The sequence below is a fragment of the Dama dama genome, chromosome 1 (genome assembly GCF_033118175.1).
Source record: "Dama dama isolate Ldn47 chromosome 1, ASM3311817v1, whole genome shotgun sequence".
Taxonomy (NCBI): domain Eukaryota; kingdom Metazoa; phylum Chordata; class Mammalia; order Artiodactyla; family Cervidae; genus Dama; species Dama dama.
Window position 1 is genome coordinate 43,270,329 of NC_083681.1, and position 16,275 is coordinate 43,286,603.

The following is a 16,275-nucleotide window of genomic DNA, read 5'->3' on the forward strand; positions in this document are numbered from 1 at the left end:
AAATCAAAGCAATATCCTCTATGACCCACCTCTCAGAATAATGAAAATAAAAACAAAAGTAAACAAGTGAGACCTGATTAAACTTAAAAGCTTTTGCACAGCAAAGGAAACTATAAGCAAGGCAAAAAGACCACCCTCAGAATGGGAGAAAATAAGAGCAAATGAAACAACTGACAAAGGATTAATTTCCAAAATATATAAGCAGCTCATACAACTCAATACCAGAAAAACAAACAGCCCAATCAAAAAGTGGGAAAAAGACCTTTAGAGAAATGTGAATCAAAACTACAATGAGATATCACCTCACACAGGTCAGAATGGCCAACATCAAAAAGTCTACAAACAGAACCCCTAGCTTCTCACAGGGATGGAGCCAGAAGAAGGGACACCCTTGTGGCAGCTGCAGAAGCTTCCCACAGAGCAAAGCCTGCAGCTTCTTCACAAAATAATTGATGGCATTTGTGGCCGAATTTATCCTCTCTACCAGGATTATCACAGTGTTTGGGATTCAACAGAATGGATGCATGTTCTAGAAGACCTTACCACCTTTTTCAAAGCTGTAGTTGGTAAAAATTTTATCTGACAAAGTGATATCTCAGCAGTTGAGTCAGCTGAACCCATCTCACCAAGAAGCTATCACGAAATGCTTAAAAAGTAGGAAAGACGAAATCAAGCAGACTCTGTTGGAAGAAATAGTTGATGTTTCCTCTGCACAGCTACAGGATTTTGATTGGCAGTTAAAGCTTGCACTTTCTAGTGACAATATTCGGTTCAGTTTAGTTCAGTCGCTCAGTCGTGTCCAACTCTTTGTGACCCCATGAATGGCAGCACGCCAGGCCTCCCTGTCCATTACCAACTCCCAGAATTTACTCAAACTCATGCCCATCGAGTCGGTGATGCCATCCAGCCATCTCATCCTCTGTCGTCCCCTCCTCCTCCTGCCCCCAATCCCTCCCAACATCAGGGTCTTTTCCAATGAGTCAACTCTTCGCATGAGGTGGCCCAAGTATTGGAGTTTCAGCTTCAGCATCAGTCCTTCCAATGAACACCCAGGACTATCTCCTTTAGGATGGACTGGTTGGATCTCCTTGCAGTCCAAAGGACTCTCAACAGCCTTCTCCAACACCATAGTTCAAAAGCATCAATTTTTCGGCAAGATTGCTACATTACAAATGCCACTTTTAAACCTTCAGATAGATGTAAAAAAAAATGGTGAAGTCAAGCCATATTCTGTTGAAATGAGTAAAGAAGAGCTGAAGAATCTAATAAATTCCTGGCAAACAGCTAATAAGGTGGTCCTGCAATTGAAATAACTGGAAATGACGAATAGCAACATTATCAGATTCCACTGATACAACTGAAACACAAAGAGAATACCATGTGTTCAGAAAATCTGAATGGCCAGTTGAGAAAGCAGCAGTGTTGAGATTACAAATACAATAATTTATCAACTATCCTAAGGAAAAGGAAATGATATGGTTGACAGGAAATGCATAAAAACATGAAAGATGAAAAGGCTGTAAACAGAGTTTATATTTTCATAATGACTGGTTTGCTTCATTTATTAAATATTTGAGTAATTTTTATAGATACAGTTTTATGGAAAGTTAAAAACAGGCTCTAAAGGAATGTAAACATACAAGCACAAATATACTTGAATATTGTTTAAAGAACTATGTGAATAGTGAGGATGCTTATTATGGATATATATGGTGGTTAATCTGTGATATTTTTTTAAAATAATTTTTAAAGTATGTATAAGTTGCATGTAACTTAGGAGATTCCACGTTTTTCTCATATTTCAAAGGAAAAGTTATAAAATGTAAAATTTTATAGAGAAGCTCTCTAGACTTGAACGAAGGAAAAAAAACTAAATCTGGGTGAAAAATTTTGAGTTTTGAATTCTAGAACTAAAATCTTATACTCAAGCATAAAAAGAGGTGAAAATAACACTGTTACTTACTTCTGCATTTTTGTGTCTGTTCAGGAGACTATGCTCTGATAAAAAGAATATGTGTCACCGTATAATGAATACCTTACTATTCAGATATCAGCTAAGACTACATAGGTCCCTATTTGTTGTAAATTCTTAACTTAATGAAGTTCTGGGTGTTAAAACTTCATTGGAAAGTAAACCATTTTTAATTTCAGTGACCTTTAAAAACAAGCATTCTGAGCAAATAAAAATATATTATCTTTAAAAAAAAAACCTCTACAAACAATAAATGCTGGAGAGGGTGTGGAGAAAAGGGAAACTTCTTGCACTGTTGGTGGGAATGTAGATTGATACAACCACTATGGAAGATGGTATGGAGACTCCTTAAAAAACTAGGAATAAAACCATGATGTGACCCAGCAATCCCACTCCTAGACATATATCCTGAGGAAACCAAAATTGAAAAAGACATATGTACCCCAATGTTCATTGCAGCACTATTTACAATAGCTAGAACATGGAAACAACCTAGATGTCTATCAACAGATGAATGGATAAAGAAGTTGTGGTACATACACACAATGAAATATTACTCAGCCTTAAAAGGAACGAATTTGAGTCAGTTCTATTGAGGTTAATGAACCTAGAACCTATTATACAGAGGGAAGTAAGTCAGAAAGAGAAAGATAAGTATTGGCTACTAAAGCATATTTATGGAATCTAGAAAGATGGTACCAAAGAATTCATTTGTAGGGCAGCAATGGAGAAACAGACATAAAGAGCAGACTTACGGACACGGGGAGGGGGAGGAAAAGGTGAGATGTGTGGAGAGTGTAACATGGAAACTTACATTGCCATATGTAAAACAGACAGCCAATGGGACTTTCCTGTCTGGCTCAGGAAACTCAAACAGGGGCTCTGTATCAACCTGGAGGGGTGGGATGGGGAGGGGATGGGGGAGGTTCACAAGGGAGGGGACATACGTATACCTATGGCTGATTCATGTTGAGGTTTGACAGAAAACAACAAAATTCTGTAAAGCAATTATCCTTCAGTTAAAAATAAATTTACAAAATAAAAATAAAGATCCTACATCCCACAATAAAGATCGAAGATCCCTGTATGCCACAACTAAGATCTGACTCAGCCAAACAAATAAATAAATAGAATTGAGGTCTGGGTGTTGGATGCTGGAGTCACTGAGAATAATCATCCAGGAGGGATGGAAGCAAAGGCTGTAAACCCAGAACTCATGTTCTCATTAGAAGGCTTTACTATCATTGAAGCCATGAGAATTACTTAAGGAACACTGTAAACATGAATGTTCTGGAGTTATACTCTAACAATCCTGTATCATAATCTTTGGGGGGTAGGACCCATGCTTCTGATGATAATTAGAATAGGAGCTACCACCACAGGCAATAAGAAGCCATTCAAAATTTTAGTTGGGAAGCTGAGGATCAGAACTGTACTTTCAGATAATGGTCTTTTAACTAGGCTTTCAACAGCTATGCAAGTATGGACAGTTTAAGGGCATCAGTTTAAGGGGATCTTTGACTTCCATATGCATTGTTGCCTCAAATTGAAGTAAGGATGCACCTTCCATGTACACCATCATGCCTATTGTCTATCCCCACTACAGCTTTCACAACTGTCCTTCTCGTTATGAAAAAAAAAAAAAAGTGTATTACCCACCCATCCTAAAAGAGAGAGATACCTTAAAAAGTCATCTTTTAAAAGAGGTCACCCAGAGTAGTAGGCTTAACTCTTGCCATCTCCTGTTTCACCACTTCTAATTTACCTTGATTCACGGACCTAACATTCCAGGTTCCTATGCAACATTGCTCTTTATAGCATCAGACTTTACTTCTGTCACCAGTCACATCCACACCTGGGCATTGTTTTTGCTTTGGCTCCATCTCTTCATTCTTGCTGGAGTTATTTCTCCACTGATCTCTGGTAGCATACTGGGCACCTAACAACTGGCGCAGTTCATCTTTCAGTGTCATGTCTTTTTGCCTTTTCATACTGTTCATGGGGTTCTCAAGGCAAGAATACTGAAGTGATTTGCCATTCCCTTCTCCAGTGGACCACGTTTTGTCAGAAGGCTCCACTATGACCCATCCATCTTTGATGGCCCTACATGGCAGGGCTCATAGTTTCACTGAGTTAGACAAGGTTGTGGTTCATGTGATCAGTTTCATTAGTTTTCTGTGGTTGTGGATTTTCATTCTTTCTGAATCAGTGAATTAATATGGACTGGAATGGGTGAATTTAATTCAGATGACCATTATATCTACTACTGTGGGCAAGAATCCCTTAGAAGAAATGGAGTAGCCCTCATAGTCAACAAAAGAGTCTGAAATGCAGTACTTTGGTGCAATCTCAAAAATGGCAGAAGATCTCTGTTCGTTTCCAAGTCAAGCTATTCAATATCACAGTATTCCAAGTGCCCCAACCAGTAATGCTGAAGAAGCTTGAAGTCGAATGGTTCTATGAAGACCTACAAGACCTTCTAGAACTAACACCCAAAAAAGATGTCCTTTTCATCACAGGAGACTAGAATGCAAAAGTAGGAAGTCAGGAGATACCTGGAGTAACAGGCAAATGTGACCTTGGAGTACAAAATGAAGCAGGGCAAAGCATAACAGAGTTTTGCCAAGAGAACGCACCAACATAGAAAACACCCTCTTCCAATAACACAAGAGAAGACTCTACACATGGACATCACCAGATGGTGAACACCGAAATCAGATTGATTAAATTCTTTGCAGCCAAAGATGGAGAAGCTCTATACAGTCAGTAAAAACAAGACCAGGGGCTGACTATGGCTCAGATCATGAACTCCTGATTGCCAAATTCAGACTTAAATTGAAGAAAGTAGGGAAAACCATTAGACCATTCAGGTATAACATAAACCAAATCCCTTACAATTATACTGTGGAAGTGACAAATAGATTCAAGGAATTAGATCTGATAGACAGACTGCCTGAAGAACTAGGGATGGAGGTTTGTGACACTGCACAGGAGGCAGGAATCAAGACCATCCCCAAGAAAAAGAAATGCAAAAAGGCAAAACGGCTGTCTGAGGAGGCCTTACAAGTAGCTGAGAAAAGAAGAGAAGCTAAAGGCAAAGGAGAAAAGGAAAAATATACCCATCTGAATGCAGAATTCCAAAGAATAGCAAGGAGGGATAAGAAAGCCTTCCTCAGTGATCAGTACAAAGAAATAGAGGAAAACAATAGAATGGGAAAGACAAGAGATCTCTTCAAGAAGATTAGAGATACCAAGGGAACACTTCATGCAAAGATGGGCTCAATAAAGGACAGAAATGGTATGGACCTAACAGAAGCAGAAAATATTAAGAAGAGGTGGCAAGAATACACAGAAGAACTGTACAAAAAAGACCTTCATGACCCAGATAATCACAATGGTGTAATCACTCACCTAGAGCCAGACATCCTGAAATGTGAAGTCAAGTGGACCTTAGGAAGCATCACTATGAACAAAGCTAGTGGAGGTGATAGAATTCCAGTTGAGCTATTTCAAATCCTGAAAGATGATGCTGTGAAAGTGCTGCACTCAATACGCCAGCAAATTTGGAAAATTCAGCAGTGGCCACAGGACTGGAAAAGGTCAGTTTTCATTCCAGTCCCAAAGAAAGGAAATGCCAAGAATGTTCAAACTACCACACAATTGCACTCATCTCACATGCTAGTAAAGTAATGCTCAAAATTCTCCAAGCTAGGCTTCAACAGTATGTGAACCATGAACTTCCAGATGTTCAAGCTGGTTTTAGAAAAGGCGTAGGAACAAAATAAATCAAATTGCCAACATCCACTGGATCACTGAAAAACCAAAAGAATACCAGAAAAACATCTACTTCCACTTTATTGTACTCCAAAGGCTTTGATTGTGTAGATCACAACAAACTGTGGAAAATTTTTTAAGAGATGGGAATACCAGACCACCTTACCTGCCTCCTGAGAAATCTGTATGCAGGTCAAGAAGCAACAGTTAGAACTGGACATGGAACAACAGAAACTGGTCCCAAATTAGGAAAGGAGTGCATCAAGGCTGTATATCGTCACCCTGCTTATTTAACTTATATGCAGAGTACATCATACGAAATGCCAGGCTGGATGAAGCACAAGCTAGAATCAAGGTTGCAGGGAGAAATATCAATAACCTCAGATATGCAGATGATACCACCCTTACGGCAGAAAGTGAAGAAGAACTAAAAAGCCTCTTGATGAAAGGGGGGGGTGGGGGGCGGGGCTCCAAAATCACTGCAGATGGTGACTGCAGCCATGAAATGAAAAGACGCTTGCTCCTTGGAAGAAAAGCTATGACCAAACCAGACAGCATATTAAAAAGCAGAGACATTACTTTGCCAACAAAAGTCCATCTATTCAAAGCTATGGTTTTTTTCCAGTAGTCATGTATAGATGTGAGAGTTGGACTATAAAGAAAGCTAAGCGCCAAAGAATTGATGGTTTTGAACGGTAGTATTGGAGAAGACTCTTGAGAGTCCTTTGGATTGCAAGGAGATCCAATCAGTCAGTCCTAAAGGAAACCAGTCCTGAATATTCATTGGAAGGACTGATGCTAAAGCTGAAACTCCAATACTTCGGCCACCTGATGCAAAGAACTGACTCATTAAAAAAGATCCTGATGCTGGAAAAGATTGAAGGCAGGAGGAAAAGGGGACGACAGAGGATGAGATGGTTGGATGGCATCATCAACCTGGTAGACGTGAGTTTGAAAAAGCTCTGGGAGTTGGTGATGGACAGGGAAGCCTGGCATACTGTAGTCCATGGGGTCGCAAAGAGTTGGACACAACTGAGCAACTGAACTGATCGTAGGCTTCATGTCTTACCCTTTTTAACACATATTTATGCTAAGTTTGAAGCATCACATTTTAAATGAAGTGATTTGGCACATGTTGAAATGTTCTAATTTAGATATAATATAGAACTGGCACAAATAATGATGGCCAGCTTTATTCCTTCTTACATCTCCAGGCAGCTGTGAAAGAATGTATTTCTTCAAAGATAGAACCCTGTGAGAACGAAGCAAAGAGAAGTTCAGCAGCAAATACCTGAGAATAGCAGCACCTCATATCATCCACGTGCAGGATCAGGGCAGGGCTCTCTGCCTTATCTAACCGTTCGATATGGACCTAGAATTCAGATATGTTTACCACAGGGAAATACTACAGGTTTATTGCAATTGAAAAGTTCAGACTGATGGAATAATTAAATTGATAATATCTGGGTTTGCTGATATTTTTTATATGACAGACATTTCCCTTAAATTGAATGAGCCATATCTGCAGCTCTAAGGTTTTAACAAATTATACTCAAAGCCCATAAGAAAAAAAATCACATCTTATTTTTTTTAATTATATAGTTGACCCTTGAACAAGATTAGGTGAGCCAACTCCCACCCCTCCCACATAGTCAAAAATCACATTATATAGTTGTGACTCCCTCAAAACTTAACCACAGCCTACTATTGACCAGAACCCTGACACATAATGGCCAATTAACATATATTTTGCATGTTATATGTATTATATATTGTATTCTTAAAGTGAGCTAGAGCAAAGAAAATGCTATTTAAGAAATCGTAAGGAAGGACTTTCCCAGTGGTCCAGTGGTTATGCCTATGTGAGGATAGGCACAGTTTAATACCAGTTTTACACGTCATGTTCTACACGACGAATACTTACATGATGATGATGACACAAAGACATCTTATACAGTTCTTACTGAGCAATTATTAGACTTTCATACAAAGACACTCACGCACAAAAACAACAGGTAAGTTTATTAGCTAAACTGCATGATGATTATTTACTATTTATGAAGTGGAAATGTATCATCATTAAGGTTTTCATCCTTGTCATTTTCACATTGAGTAGGATGAGCAGGAGGAAGAAGAAGAGGGATAGGCCTTGCTGTCTCAGGGTGGCACAGATGGAAGAGGTGGAGGAAATGGAGGGGAGAGGTAGGGAGGCACGCTCTGTAACTTATTCTGGAAATACTACGTAATTTCTATCTGATGCTTTTGCCTTTTCATTTCTCTAAAAATGTTTGTGTGCAGGACCATTCTTTCTGCCACCATTTTCTTTATTTTTGTTTTTTATTTGGCCTTGTCAGATTTTCATTGTATCATATGGGATCTTTCGTTGCATTACACAGCCTCTCTAGTCTTGGAGCTAGGGCTTAGCTGCTCTGGGGCATGTGAGATCTTTAGTTCCCTTGTGGTGGTTTAGTCACTAAGTCATGTCTGACTCTTGCGACCCCATGGACTGCAGCCAGCCGGGCTCCTCTGGCCATGGAATTCTCCAGGCAAGAATACTGGAGTGGGTTGCCATTTCCTTCTCCAGGGCATCTTCCTGACCCAGGAACTGAACCTGGGTCTCCTGCATTGCAGGCAGATTCTTTACCAACTGAGCTACGAGGGAAACCCCTTTAGCTCCCTTACCAAGGATCGAACCCACAACCCCTGCATTATAAGGCAGATTCTTAACCACTAGACCATGAAGAAAGTACCAAAAGCAGTCTTAATTAATCGGAACCCTTCTGCCAGACTTCTAATGTCAATTTGTTTTCTGACACTGCTTCTTCTGCTTCTTCTTCCTCTTCGTCTGACATTGACTCAGAAGCATTCATCTCCATCAAGTCATCTTCTGTGAACTCCTCTGGCGTGGTGTCTATTAGCTCTTTCATTTCTCCAAGATCCATATCTTGAAACCCTTCACTCCTCTACCTCTCCTGTCATATCCACAATGTCTTTCATGATTTCCTCAATTGGCTCTGTCATATATCCTGGGAAGTCATGCACAACTTCTGAACACAGTTTTCTCCAGCAGGAATTTACTGTTTGGGGATTGATGGCTTTCACAGCTTTTTCCATAACAATGATGGCGTCTCTGATGGTATAACCCTTCCAGACTCATGATGCTCTATCAGTCCTTTCCAGAATACCATGTGTAATGAACCTTAAAAGTTCTTATGACTCCTTGCTCCAGAGGCTGAATTATAGAGGCTGTGTTTGGGACCAAGTAGACCACACTGACATCATTAGTGTGGAATTTGTAGTGTTCTGGGTGGCCATTTTCCCATATCAAAGGAACTTTAAATGGCAGTCTCTTACTGGCGAGGTGTTTCCTGACTTCAGGGACAAAGCACCCATGGACCAAATCCAGGAAAAGGGCTCTCATTGGTCAGACCTCTTTGTCGTACAACCGAAAGGCTGGCAGCTGATGTTCATCTTTTATCTTTGAGAGTCAGGGGTGAGCTGTTCTATAGATAAGGACCACCCTGGTCACAAACTGCACTGCATTTGTATACAGCAGTAGAGTTAGCCTTTCCCTGCCTGCTTTAAATTCTGGTGCTCTACTTGTATTCCTTACTTATAAATGTCCTCTGTGGCTTTTTTTTTTTTTTTTCCCAGAAGAGGGCACTTTCATCTGCATTAAAAACCTGTTCAGGTGGATATCCTTTCTCTTTAATGATTTTCTTAATGGCTTCTGAGAACCTGTCTGAAGCCTCTGATCAGCAGAAGCTGCTTCTCCCATTGTCTTGATAGTTTTAAAGCTAAGCATGCAAGCTCATCACTCCGTCATGTCCAACTCTTCGCGATGCTGTGGACTGCAGCCCTCCAGGCCCCTCTATCCATGGAATGTTCCAGGCAAGAATACCTGAGTAGGCTGCCACTTCCTCCTCCAGGGGATTTTCCCGACCCAGACCTCAAAAACCCTTGCCTCCAGCATCTCCTGCATTGACAGGTGGATTCTTTACCACTGAGCCACCTGGGAAGTCTTTTCAAGCCAAACTTCTTTCTAAAATTCTCAGAATATCCTTTGTTGGCATTAAATTCTCTAGCCTTCTCTTCACCTTCCCTTCACTTCACTTTGTCATGTAATGACCACTTTTTCTTGAATAGTTTGTAGGTATGCCTTTCTTACAGCAATCCAGCACCCACATAAAAGCTGCATTTTCAATACAAGATAAAAAGGTATTTCACAAAAAGTTCAAGGTTTTCATTCCTGCAAGCATAGCTGCAGCAAATGGGCTTCATGAATTTCCTCTTCTTTCTTTTTGCAATAGTCCTTACGCTGGACTCATTTGTCTTGAAATGGTGGGCAACCGCAGCTGCAGATTTCAATTTACAGTACATATCAAGCAATTCAACTTTTTCTTATAATGTCATGACTTTTCTCTGCTTCTAGGGAGCATTTCCAACATCACTAGCAACACTTTGTATGGGTCCTACAATGTTACTTAAGGTTTACGGTACTGCTTTAAACACAATGAAAAATATGTAAGAACCACGACAGACCGCTTACTGTAACATGCTATTTACTGGGGAGAGCAGTTAAGTAACTGCTCATGTGGAGATGATTAGCATCACAAAGCCTTTTAAGCAGATACAACACTTGAGCTCACTGCAACAGCAACAGGATGTGGCTATGAAATTATTACAGTAGTACAGTATGTACCACAGTTAATTTATGCAGCTATGATTTAATACTGCATCTTTATGTTTGTTTACATCTCTCTGGCCTTCCAGTGGTGCCATGGATGGTCTCTATTTGTGTACCTAAGTTTTGATAAATTTTAACTTTTCATAATAGATCTGTGTAAATTTTATGGTAATAAATGGCAAAAAACAGACTAGTAACTACATATATTTTATGCATTCATGACATAACCGAACTTTCTAAAAATGTTTCGCTGTTTCTGAGCTATGTGTTTTGTCTGAGGGTTTTCTCAAATTATCACAAATATCAAAAAATTTCCAATACATTTATTTAAAAAAATCTGCATATAACTGGACCCACACAGTTCAAACTCATGTTGTTCAAGGGGGAGCTGTATTGCAAGGTATATTAAAATTAATTTTTTATGTTCCCAATTCTTTCTGAGGGTTTGGGGTCAAATAAAATGCTGCTATCTGAAGAATAAAATACATAAGTAATATTAATATTAATTTGTTAAGTCTTGGTAAAACCTTTCTTGGTATGGTTCCCAGGAATTAAGTGAATGAAACTAAGTGGGCAACAGTTCTTTTGAAAGTTAGGTGGTTTCCAACTCTTTTGCTTTCAACAAAACTGAAAATTGAGGTGTCAGCTGATAGATTGTTAAAAATAATTTTGATAATAAATTGCTATGTGATTTCTGGCATTTAATTCAGAAGGGGCTCAAATAATTGAGAAAGTCTACAATATCAAAACTCATTTCCCCACACACACCAACAGTCAATTAATCATTGACAAAGGAGGTAAGAATATACAATGGCAAAAAGATAGTCTCTTCAGCAAGTGATGTTGGGAAAGTTGGACGGCTGCACGTCAATCAGTGAATTTAGAATACACCCTTACACCATACACAAAAATAAACTCAAAATGGCTTAACAACTTAAACATAAGACGTGACACCATAAAACTCTTAAAAGAGAACACGGGTGAAACATTCTCTGACATAAATCATACCAATGTTTTTTTAGGTCAGTCTCCCAAGGCAACAGAAATAAAAGCAAAAAATTTAAAAATGAGACCTAGTCAAAAATCACAAATTTTTGTATAGCAAGTGAAAATTGCTCAGTCGTGTCCAACTTTTTGCGACCCCATGGACTATACAACCTATGGAATTTTCCAGGTCAGAATACTGGAGTGGGTAGCCTATCCCTTCTCCAGCAGATCTTCCCGACCCAGGAATCGAACCGGGGTCTCCTGCATTGCAGGCAGATTCTTTACCAATTGAGCTATGAAGGAAGCTCCTTTGTATAGCAAAGGAAACCATTAAAAAAAAAATGAAAAGACAATCTATGGACTAGGAGAAAATATTTATAAATGATGCAACCAACAAAGACTTAATCTCCAAAATATACAAACAGCTCACACAACTCAATAACAAAAAGCAAACAACCCAACCAAAAAATGGGTAGAAGACCTAAGTAGCTATTTCTCCAAAAAAGACAGATGGACAATAGGCACATGAAAAAATGCTCAACATTGCTAATCATTAGAGAAATGCAAATCAAAACTACAAGATACCACCTTCACCAGCCACAGTGGCCACCATTAACGTCTCCAAATAATAAATGCTGTAGAGAAAAGGGATACCTCCACATTATTGGTGGGAATGTAAATTGGTGCAGCCACTAAGGAGAACAGTATGGACGTTATTCAGAAAACTAAAAATTGAGTTGCCATATGATCCAGCAATCCCACTCCTAGACATATATCTGGAGAAAACTATAATTCAAAAAGATACATGCACCCTTAAGTTCATAGCAGCACTTACTATAGCCAAGACATGGAAACAACTTAAATGTTCATTGATGGGTGAATGGATAAAGAAGACTTGGTACATATATACAATGGGATACTACTCAGCCATTGAAAGAAAGAAATGAAATAATGCCATTTCGGGCATTACTTCTCTTTCTTGTTGCCCTTGTCTTTTTGTCTCCACCAGTGCCAGGCGAACAGGCCCAGCAGCCACAATGAGGAGCAACAGGAGGACGAGGCCTGTGAAGTGCCCACCCAGTGCCGCCCTGAACCCAGGGCTGGGCTGATCTTGGAATAGGGATTCAGCTCTCCATCAAGAGGGCAGCTGCGGGTGGAGGCAGGGGCTGAGCCAGGGAAAGCCCACTTTCGCCTCACCCTGGGGCCTAGACTCCTCTCATCTTAGGAGACCCAGGTTCTGGTCTTGGCCCTGTTCCTCAATCCCTTCAACCTCACCTGTGTCTAGATATTATCATTCTAAATGAAAGTAGGTCAGAAAGAGAAAGACAAATACCATATGATATCGCTTCTATGTGGAATGTAAAATATGACACAAATGAACCTATCTACAAAACAGAAATAGGCTCACAGATAGAGAAAACAGACTGTGGTTGCCAAAGGAGAGGGTAGGAGGGGAGGGAAGGAGGGTAGGACTAGAAGTTTGGATTTAGTAGATGTAAACTGCTACATGTAGAATGGATAAACAACAAGGTTCCACTGTACAGCACAGGAAACTACATTCAATATCCTGTGATAAACCATAATGGAAAAGAATACACATATATAACTGAGTCACTTTGCTGTATGGTAGAAATTAACACAATATTATAAATCAACTATCAGTTCAGTTCAGTCACTCAGTCGTGTCCGACTCTTTGCGACCTCATGCACTGCAGCAAGTCAGGCCTCCCTGTCCATCACCAACACCTGGAGTTTATTCAAACGCATGCCCATTGAGTTGGTAATGCCATCCGATCACCTCATCCTCTGTTGTCCCCTTCTCTTCATGCCTTCAATCTTTCCAACATCAGGGTCTTTACAAATGAGTCAGCTCTTCGCATCAGGTGGCCAAAGTATTGGAGTTTCAGCTTCAACATCAGTCCTTCCAATGAACATCCAGGACTGATCTCCTTTAGGATGGACTGGTTGGATCTCCCTGCAGCCCAAGGGACTCTCAAGAGTCTTCTCCAACACCACAGTGCAAAATCATCAATTCTCTGGCACTCAGCTTTCTTCACAGTCCAACTCTCACATCCATACATGACCACTGGAAAAACCATAGCCTTGACCAGACAGACCTTTGTTGGCAAAGTAATGTCTCTGCTTTTTAATATGCTATCTAGGTTGGTCATAACTTTTCTTCCAAGGAGCAAGCGTCTTTTAATTTCATGGCTGCAGTCACCAACTGCAGTGATTTTGGAGCCCAGAAAAATAATGTCAGTCAGTTTCCACTGTTTCCCCATCTATTTGCCATGAAGTGATGGGACCAGATGCCAAGATCTTAGTTTTCCAAATGCTTAGTTTTAAGCCAACTTTTTCACTCCTCTTTCACTTTCATCAAGAGGCTCTTTACTTCTTCACTTTCTGCCATAAGGGTGGTGTCATCTGCATATCTGAGGTTATTGATATTTCTCCCGGCAATCTTGATTCCAGTTTGTGCTTCTTCCAATCCAGCGTTTCTCATGATGTATTCTGCATATATGTTAAATAAGCATGGTGACAAGATACAGCCTTGACTTACTCCTTTTCCTATTTGGAACCAGTCAGTTGTTCCACGTCCAGTTCTAATTGTTGCTTCCTGATCTGCATACAGATTTCTCAAGAGGCAGGTCAGGTGGTCTGGTATTCCCATCTCTTGAAGAATTTTCCAGAGTTTGTGATCCACACAAAGGCTTTGGCATAGTCAATAAAGCAGAAATAGATGTTTTTCTGGAATACTCTTGCTTTTTTGACGATCCAGTGGATGTTGGCAACTTGATCTCTGGTTCCTCTGCCTTTTCTAAAACCAGCTTGAACATCTGGAAGTTCACGGTTCACATACTGTTGAAGCCTAGCTTGGAGAATTTTGAGCATTACTTTTACTAGCGTGTGAGATGAGTGCAATTGTGTGGTAGTTTGAACATTCTTTGGCATTGCCTTCCTTTGGGATCGGAATGAAAATTGACCTTTTCCAGTCTCATGGCCATTGGTGAGTTTTCCATATTTGCTGGCATATTGAGTATGGCACTTTCACAGCATCATCTTTCAGGATTTGAAATAGCTCAACTGGAATTCTATCACCTCCACTAGCTTTGTTCATTGTGATGCTTCCTAAGGCCCACCTGACTTCACATTCCAGGATGTCTGGCTCTAGGTGATTGATCACACCATTGTGATTATCTGGGTCATGAAGATCTTTTTTGTACAGTTCTTCTGTGTATTCTTGCTACTTCTGTTAGGTCCATACCATTTCTGTCCTTTATTGAGCCCCTCTTTGTATGAAATGTTCCCTTGGTATCTCTAATTTTCTTAAAGAGCTCTCTAGTCTTTCCCATTCTATTGTTTTCCTCTACTTCTTTGCACTGATCACTGAGGAAGGCTTTCATCTCTCTCCTTGCTATTCTTTGGAACTCTGCATTCAAATGGGTATATCTTTCCTTTCCTTCTTTGCTTTTGGCTTCTCTTCTTTTCACAGATATTTGTAAGGCCTCCTCAGACAGCCATTTTGCTTTTTTGCATTTCTTTTTCTTGGGGATAGTCTTGCTCCCTGTCTCCTATACAATGTCACGAACCTCCATCCATAGTTCATCAGGCACTCTGTCTATCAGATCCAGTCCCATAAATCTATTTCTCACTTCCACTGTTTAATCGTTAGGGATTTGATTTAGGTCATACCTGAATGGTCTAGTGGTTTTCCCTACTTTCTTCAATTTAAGTCTGAATTTGGCAATGAGGAATTCATGATCTGAGCCATAGTCAGCTTCCAGTCTTGTTTCTGCTAACTGTATAGAGGTTCTCCATCTTTGGCTGCAAAGAATATAATCAATCTGATTTCAGTGATGTCCATGTGTGGAGTCTTCTCTTATGTTGTTGGATGAGGGTGTTTGCTATGACCAGTGTGTTCTCTTGGCAAAACTCTATTAGCCAATAAAACAAATTTTTTAAAAACCCCTATTCTCATTTACTTATTTTTGTGAACAATGTAACATTTAACCACCAATACACAGACAAAAGCATAGGGCCATCCATTTCATTAACAAAAACATTTTTACTAAAATTTTTTCATGTTTAATAATCATTTATCATAACTTATAACACATTTATATTGCTCTGACCAATTATGTACTACTAATAATTATGATGCTAATTCAGCCCAGAAGAAATTTAATTTCTATTATCTGATCATCTTAGGAAATATTTTTTAAATTTCAATTAATATTTTTTTTTGTTGCAGAAAATAATAATAATCAATAAAAGACTATCAAGGATAAAAATATGTTATATCAGGATAAAATTCCATAGACAGAAGAACAATGCATTTTTCAAGTTTAAGGAAAAGATGCAACATAAAATTCCAACTTTAAAGGACTTTTCTTTTTAATTAATAATAGCATCAAACTGCCATGGTATTTAAGTCCTATTGATACACTTTTAAGGTTTTATACCAGTTTTAAATGTCAATATATGCAATAAGCCATAAATTACATCCTTTGAAATTATTTAAACTTATAATACAAATTCAAAACATGATTTTGGGAAATACAGAAGCTCAAACGTCTGAAGACTGCTGGCTGAAGACAACATCAGGAAATACTTGCCGATAGTAGGTGTATCCTCTACCTGGTGGTTCAGTCGGTCACAAATCTGCCTGCAATGTGGAAGACCTGAGTTCAACCCCTGTGCTGGGAAGATCCCCTGGAGGAGGGCATGCCAACCCACTCCAGTACTCTTGCCTGGAGAATCCCCATGGATAGAGGAGCCTGATGGGCTGTAGTCCATGGGGTCACAAAGAGTCAGACAGGACTGAGCAACTAAGACTAGCACAGCACATCAGGTG

At 39.6% G+C, this 16,275-nt stretch overlaps 1 pseudogene; it reads left to right on the top strand.

Moving 5' to 3' along the window:
• Positions 1 to 367: 367 nt before the first annotated feature.
• LOC133048705 (COMM domain-containing protein 8-like) lies at positions 368 to 1,313 on the top strand (annotated as a pseudogene).
• The last annotated feature ends 14,962 nt before the right edge of the window (positions 1,314 to 16,275 follow it).